Source organism: Pseudophryne corroboree, chromosome 1 (genome assembly GCF_028390025.1).
Source record: "Pseudophryne corroboree isolate aPseCor3 chromosome 1, aPseCor3.hap2, whole genome shotgun sequence".
NCBI lineage: Eukaryota > Metazoa > Chordata > Amphibia > Anura > Myobatrachidae > Pseudophryne > Pseudophryne corroboree.
The window spans coordinates 616,821,285-616,828,739 of record NC_086444.1 but is presented as its reverse complement, the minus strand read 5'-3'; the positions used below and the strand labels follow the sequence as shown (position 1 = coordinate 616,828,739).

At 46.1% G+C, this 7,455-nt stretch overlaps 1 pseudogene; it reads right to left on the bottom strand.

Annotated features, from left to right (window-relative positions):
* Positions 1-6,145: 6,145 nt before the first annotated feature.
* Positions 6,146-6,264, bottom strand: LOC134948084 (5S ribosomal RNA; annotated as a pseudogene).
* Between the last annotated feature and the right edge of the window lie 1,191 nt (positions 6,265-7,455).

The following is a 7,455-nucleotide window of genomic DNA, read 5'->3' as shown; positions in this document are numbered from 1 at the left end:
GAGTGCGGATGACTCTGCAGCACCGAATGAGAGAACTCAAGGTCCTCCTCAGCCAGGGTATCAAATTTGTAGAATTTTGCAAACGTGTTTGCCCCTGACCAAGTAGCAGCTCGGCAAAGTTGAAGAGCCGAGACCCCTCGGGCAGCCGCCCAAGAAGAGCCCACTTTCCTCGTGGAATGGGCTTTCACTGATTTAGGATGCGGCAGTCCAGCCGCAGAATGTGCAAGCTGAATCGTACTACAGATCCAGCGAGCAATAGTCTGCTTAGAAGCAGGTGCACCCAACTTGTTGGGAGCATACAGGATAAAGAGCGAGTCAGTCTTCCTGACTCCAGCTGTCCTGGAAACATAATTTTTTAGGGCCCTGACTACATCCAACAACTTGGAAGCCTCCAAGTCATTTGTAGCCGCAGGCACCACGATAGGTTGGTTCAGATGAAAAGCTGATACTACTTTGGGGAGAAACTGGGGACGAGTCCTCAATTCTGCCCTATCCATATGGAAAATCAGATAAGGGCTTTTACATGACAAAGCCGCCAATTCTGAAACACGCCTGGCCGAAGCCAAGGCCAACAACATGACCACTTTCCACGTGAGATATTTCAAATCCACGGTTTTCAGTGGCTCAAACCAATGTGACTTTAGGAAATCCAACACCACGTTGAGATCCCAAGGTGCCACTGGAGGCACAAAAGGGGGCTGAATATGCAGCACTCCCTTAACAAAAGTCTGAACTTCAGGCAGTGAAGCCAGTTCTTTTTGGAAGAAAATGTACAGAGCCGAAATCTGGACCTTAATGGAACCCAATTTAAGGCCCATAGTCACCCCTGACTGTAGGAAGTGCAGGAACCGGCCCAGCTGAAATTCTTCCGTTGGGGCCTTCCTGGCCTCACACCACGCAATATATTTTCGCCATATGCGGTGATAATGGTTTGTGGTTACTTCTTTCCTAGCTTTTATCAGCGTAGGAATGACTTCCTCCGGAATGCCCTTTTCCTTCAGGATCCGGTGTTCAACCGCCATGCCGTCAAACGCAGCCGCGGTAAGTCTTGGAACAGACAGGGCCCCTGCTGCAGCAGGTCCTGTCTGAGCGGTAGAGGCCATGGGTCCTCTGACATCATTTCTTGAAGTTCTGGATACCACGCTCTTCTTGGCCAATCCGGAACAATGAGTATAGTTTTTACTCCTCTTCTCCTTATTATCCTCAGTACCTTTGGTATGAGAGGAAGAGGAGGGAACACATAAACCGATCGGTACACCCACGGTGTTACCAGAGCGTCCACAGCTATCGCCTGCGGGTCTCTTGACCTGGCGCAATATTTTTCTAGCTTTTTGTTTAGGCGGGACGCCATCATGTCCACCTGTGGTTTTTCCCACTGGTTTACAATAATTTGAAAGACTTCTGGATGAAGTCCCCACTCTCCCGGGTGGAGGTCGTGCCTGCTGAGGAAGTCTGCTTCCCAGTTGTCCACTCCCGGAATGAACACTGCTGACAGTGCTAACACGTGATTTTCCGCCCATCGGAGAATCCTTGTGGCTTCTGCCATCGCCGTCCTGCTTCTCGTGCCGCCCTGTCGATTTACATGGGCGACCGCCGTGATGTTGTCTGACTGGATCAGTACCGGCTGGTTTTGAAGCATGGGTTTTGCCTGACTTAGGGCATTGTAAATGGCCCTTAGTTCCAGAATATTTATGTGCAGGGAAGTCTCCTGACTTGACCATAGTCCTTGGAAGTTTCTTCCCTGTGTGACTGCTCCCCAGCCTCGAAGGCTGGCATCCGTGGTCACCAGGACCCAGTCCTGTATGCCGAATCTGCGGCCCTCTTGAAGATGAGCACTCTGCAGCCACCACAGCAGAGACACCCTTGTCCTTGGAGACAGGGTTATCAGACGATGCATCTGAAGATGCGATCCGGACCACTTGTCCAACAGGTCCCACTGAAAGGTTCTTGCATGAAACCTGCCGAATGGAATCGCTTCGTAGGAAGCTACCATTTTTCCCAGGATCCGCGTGCAGTGATGCACCGACACCTGTTTTGGTTTTAGGAGGCCTCTGACTAGAGATGACAGCTCCTTGGCCTTCTCCTCCGGGAGAAACACTTTTCTCTGTTCTGTGTCCAGAACCATCCCTAGGAACAGCAGGCGTGTCGTAGGGACCAGCTGTGACTTTGGAATGTTTAGAATCCAGCCGTGCTGTTGTAGCACTTTCCGAGATAGTGCTACCCCTACCAACAACTGTTCTCTCGACCTCGCCTTTATCAGGAGATCGTCCAAGTACGGGATAATTAAAACTCCCTTCCTTCGAAGGAGTATCATCATTTCCGCCATTACCTTGGTAAAGACCCTCTGAGCCGTGGAGAGACCGAACGGCAACGTCTGGAATTGGTAATGACAATCTTGTACCACAAACCTGAGGTACTCCTGGTGAGGATGGTAAATGGGGACATGTAGGTAAGCATACTTGATGTCCAGCGATACCATGTAATCTCCCTCGTCCAGGCTTGCAATAACCGCCCTGAGCGATTCCATCTTGAACTTGAATTTTTTTTATATATGTGTTCAAGGATTTCAAATTTAAAATGGGTCTCACCGAACCGTCCGGTTTCGGTACCACAAACATTGTGGAATAGTAACCCCTTCCTTGTTGAAGTAGGGGCACCTTTACTATCACTTGTTGTGAATACAGCTTTTGAATTGCCTGTAACACTGCCTCCCTGCCTGAGGGAGTGGTTGGCAAGGCAGATTTGAGGAAACGGCGGGGGGGGAGACGTCTCGAATTCCAGTTTGTACCCCTGAGATACTATTTGAAGGATCCAGGGATCCACCCGTGAGCGAGCCCACTGATTGCTGAAATTTTTGAGACGGGCCCCCACCGTACCTGGCTCCGCCTGTGGAGCCCCAGCGTCATGCTGTGGACTTAGAGGAAGCGGGGGAGGACTTTTGCTCCTGGGAACTGGCTGTATGCTGCAGCTTTTTCCCTCTACCTCTGCCTCTGGGCAGAAAGGACGCGCCTTTAACCCGCATGCCCCTATTGGGCCGAAAGAACTGTACCTGATAATACGGTGCTTTCTTTGGCTGTGAGGGAACATGGGGTAAAAATGTAGACTTCCCAGCTGTTGCTGTGGAAACGAGGTCCGAGAGACCGTCCCCGAACAATTCCTCACCCTTATAAGGCAGAACTTCTATGTGTCGTTTGGAATCTGCATCACCTGTCCACTGCCAAGTCCATAACCCTCTCCTGGCAGAAATGGACATTGCACTAATTTTGGATGCCAGCCGGCAAATATCCCTCTGTGCATCCCTCATGTATAAAAGTGCGTCTTTTATATGCTCTACGTTTAGCAAAATAGTGTCCCTGTCTAGGGTATCTATGGCCCTCATTCCGAGTTGATCGGTCGCAAGGCGAATTTAGCAGAGTTACACACGCTAAGCCGCCGCCTACTGGGAGTGTATCTTAGCATCTTAAAATTGCGACCGATGTATTCGCAATATTGCGATCACAAACTACTTAGCAGTTTTAGAGTAGCTCCACACTTACTCTGCCTGTGCGATCAGTTCAGTGCTTGTCGTTCCTGGTTTGACGTCACAAACACACCCAGCGTTCGCCCAACCACTCCCCCGTTTCTCCGGCCACTCCTGCGTTTTTTCCGGAAACGGTAGCGTTTTCAGCCACACGCCCATAAAACGCCGTGTTTCCGCCCAGTAACACCCATTTCCTGCCAATCACATTACGATCGCCGGAGCGATGAAAAAGCCGTGAGTAAAAATACTATCTTCATAGCAAAGATACTTGGCGCAGTCGCAGTGCGAATATTGCGCATGCGCACTAAGCGGAATTTCACTGCGATGCGATGAAAAATACCGAGCGAACGACTCGGAATGAGGGCCTATATTTTCTGACAGGGAATCTGACCACGCAGCAGCAGCACTGCACATCCAGGCTGAAGCTATAGCCGGTCTCAATATAACACCTGTGTGTGTATATATAGATTTCAGGATAGCCTCCTGCTTTCTATCAGCAGATTCCTTCAGGGCGGCCGTATCCGGAGACGGTAGTGCCACCTTCTTTGACAAGCGTGTGAGCGCTTTATCCACCCTAGGGGATGTTTCCCAGCGTGACCTATCCTCTGGCGGGAAAGGGTACGCCATTAGTAACCTCTTAGAAATTACCATCTTTTTATCAGGGGAAGCCCACGCTTCTTCACACACTTCATTTAACTCTTCAGATGGAGGAAAAGCTACTGGTAGTTTTTTCTCTCCAAACATTATACCCTTTTTTGTGGTACCGGGGGTAACATCAGAAATGTGCAACACATTTTTCATTGCCTCAATCATGTAACGTGTGGCCCTACTGGAAGTTACATTAGTCTCTTCATCGTCGACACTGGAGTCAGTATCCGTGTCGACATCTGTGTCAACCATCTGAGGTAGCGGGCGTTTTAGAGCCCCTGATGGTTTTTGAGACGCCTGGGCAGGCACAGGCTGAGAAGCCGGCTGTCCCATATTAGGTATGTCGTCAAACCTTTTATGTAAGGAGTCGACACTATCACGTAATTCCTTCCACAGCACCATCCACTCAGGTGTCGACCCCGCAGGGGGTGACATCACATTTACAGGCATCTGCTCCGCCTCCACATAAGCCTCCTCATCAAACATGTCGACACAGCCGTACTGACACACCGCAAACACACAGGGAATGCTCTGACAGAGGACAGGACCCCACAAAGCCCTTTGGGGAGACAGAGAGAGAGTATGCCAGCACACACCAGAGCGCTATATAACACTGGGATCCCACTATCAATGAGTGTTTTCCCTATAGCTGCTTTTTATATATATTACATATATATATATCTATACTGCGCCTAAATTTAGTGCCCCCCCTCTCTTTTTTACCCTTCTGTAGTATTCTCAGACTGCAGGGGAGAGCCAGGGAGCTTCCTTCCAGCGGAACTGTGAGGGAAAAATGGCGCCAGTGTGCTGAGGGAGAAGCCCCGCCCCCTTTTCGGCGGACTTTCTCCCGCTTTTTCTGTGATACTGGCAGGGGTAATTTTACATCTATATAGCCTCTGGGACTATATATGATGTATATTTTGCCAGCCAAGGTGTTATTTATTGCCCTCAGGGCGCCCCCCCCCCCCAGTGCCCTGCACCCATCAGTGACCGAAGTGTGAGGTGTACATGAGGAGCAATGGCGCACAGCACTGCATTGAGTCTGTTGCCAGCAGATCTCACTGAAAATAAAAAACCTAAATATACTTTCTTTCTAGGTGCTCAGGAGAGCCCCTAGTGTGCATCCAGCTCAGCCGGGCACAAGAATCTAACTGAGGTCTGGAGGAGGGTCATAGTGGGAGGAGCCAGTGCACGCCAGTAGTCTAAAAGCTTTCTTTATAGTTGTGCCCAGTCTCCTGCGGAGCCGCTAATCCCCATGGTCCTTACGGAGTCCCCAGCATCCACTTAGGATGTTAGAGAAATTAAAAATATATAAAATATAAGCCCTAGATAGTGGCGCCCCCTGTGATGTTTAGAGGCGCACAGCACCTTGTATTCCCAGGTGGTCTCCCATTCAAGTACGGTGTGGCTGTAGATTGACAAGAGTGATTATACTGGAGAATATCAGATATTAGACACTCTATAGCCGAGGAGATGAATTAGATAAATGATGGATCTCTATCGGAGATGTCCTCATCCATAATAATTTAGTATACGTATTTTATGGGCAGTAAATAACATGCCTAAAAATGCACTGATAACCTAAAATAATGTATATTGTAGGGTAGAGTGGTATTGTACTATGACGTGAATATCAAAGCGTAAAAAGGGGGTAATGGTGCCCCCTATATTATTTAGAGACATTGACAAAATAAAAATATTATTAAAGAATTTTTATCTACAACAATAGAGTGTATCAGATATTAATCACACTAAAGCAGAAAAGATTAATTTAATAAACTAAAATGGGTCTCTATTTGGGGGTACTATTCACATGTCATTTATATATGTTTTTTTTGTGGACAGTAAAAATACATTGATTATATAGAGGAAATACCTATGGTATTGTATAATGTAGGATAATATGATATTATACTGTGAAATGGATGTCTATGCATAAATTTGTACTAAATAGTGGCACCCCCTGTGGTGTTTAGAGGCGCTCAGTACCTTGTAGTCCCAGGTGGTCTCCCATCCAAGTACTAACCAGGCCCAACACTGCTTAGCTTCCAAGATCAGATGAGATTGGGCATATCCAGTGTGATGTGGCTGGAGATTGACAAGTGTGATTATACTGGAGAATATTTACCCACAGCAATAGAATGTGTCAATATTAAGACAGAGGAGGTACATTTTATATACTTAAGGTAGATCTCTATTTGAAAGTATCCTAAACTAGTGTACTTAATACATAAATTTTGTGGACAATGTATAACATGCATACAGATGCATTGTTTATAAGAATGGAGTACCTAAAATTTAATATTTTGTTGGACGAGTTCACTACTATAAAATTAATATCAACACGTAAGTGTATATTCAATAGTGACGCCCCCTAAAAAGCTTATATGCGTTATCATAAATATTATCAGATAATGTATACCCACCCCCTTTGTTTTACTTTTATTGCACCATTTGGAATAGGACTCTACTTTTACAAAAACAGAGGTATGAAGTGACAGTATCTATATTGCTCTAAGAGGAGATATTTTTATATCACTCAAAGTACAGCCCATAGTAATAAACCTTATTTATGCACACATTGTAAGCTATACATGGATCCCTACCGAACAAACTAAGATGGGGTTACCTCCCCTATGTTACTGTCATATGAAGCTGGAAACACTAGTATGCTACCTAACCTAAAGAAACGCTGCTATATCAATACTTTCATTTAACCCTCTAGAAATGAGAGTATTGAGGGTGTAGATCCAAAAGGATTATCTTTTTGCGAGCTGTAAGTCCCTATCACCTCCCCTTTTATCTTCCAAGACATGTTCGATGACTGTAAATGTGAGGCCCTGAACATCAGAGTCGTGTTTTTCTTGGAAGAGTTCATCTTCAAAACCTTTAGTAGGATCTCCTGGTAACTGTTCATAAGTGGTAGTATCGTTGATTTGATTGTATGCTTCTCTGATATAATCGGTTCTATCTTGAATGACCTTTATCAGCTGTTTTGATGACAATGTCATAGTTATTCTTAAGTTGTTTAACTGCCAGCTGTTCTTGGGGAGCAAGGTTACCATTGTATTTATTATCTTGAATTCTGAGTTTTCTAAAATCTTCTTTAACTGAATCAAAAAAGATATCTATGTGACTCCCTCTTCACTCTACAGGATAAAATCTTGAAGGGAGTGCTACAACTGGTTTACTCTTAGGTTCATGACTTAACTTAGGTATGGGATTTTTCAAGAAATGTTGTTTCAATGTGAGACTTCGAATGTACGTATTTAGGTCAACAAATAAGT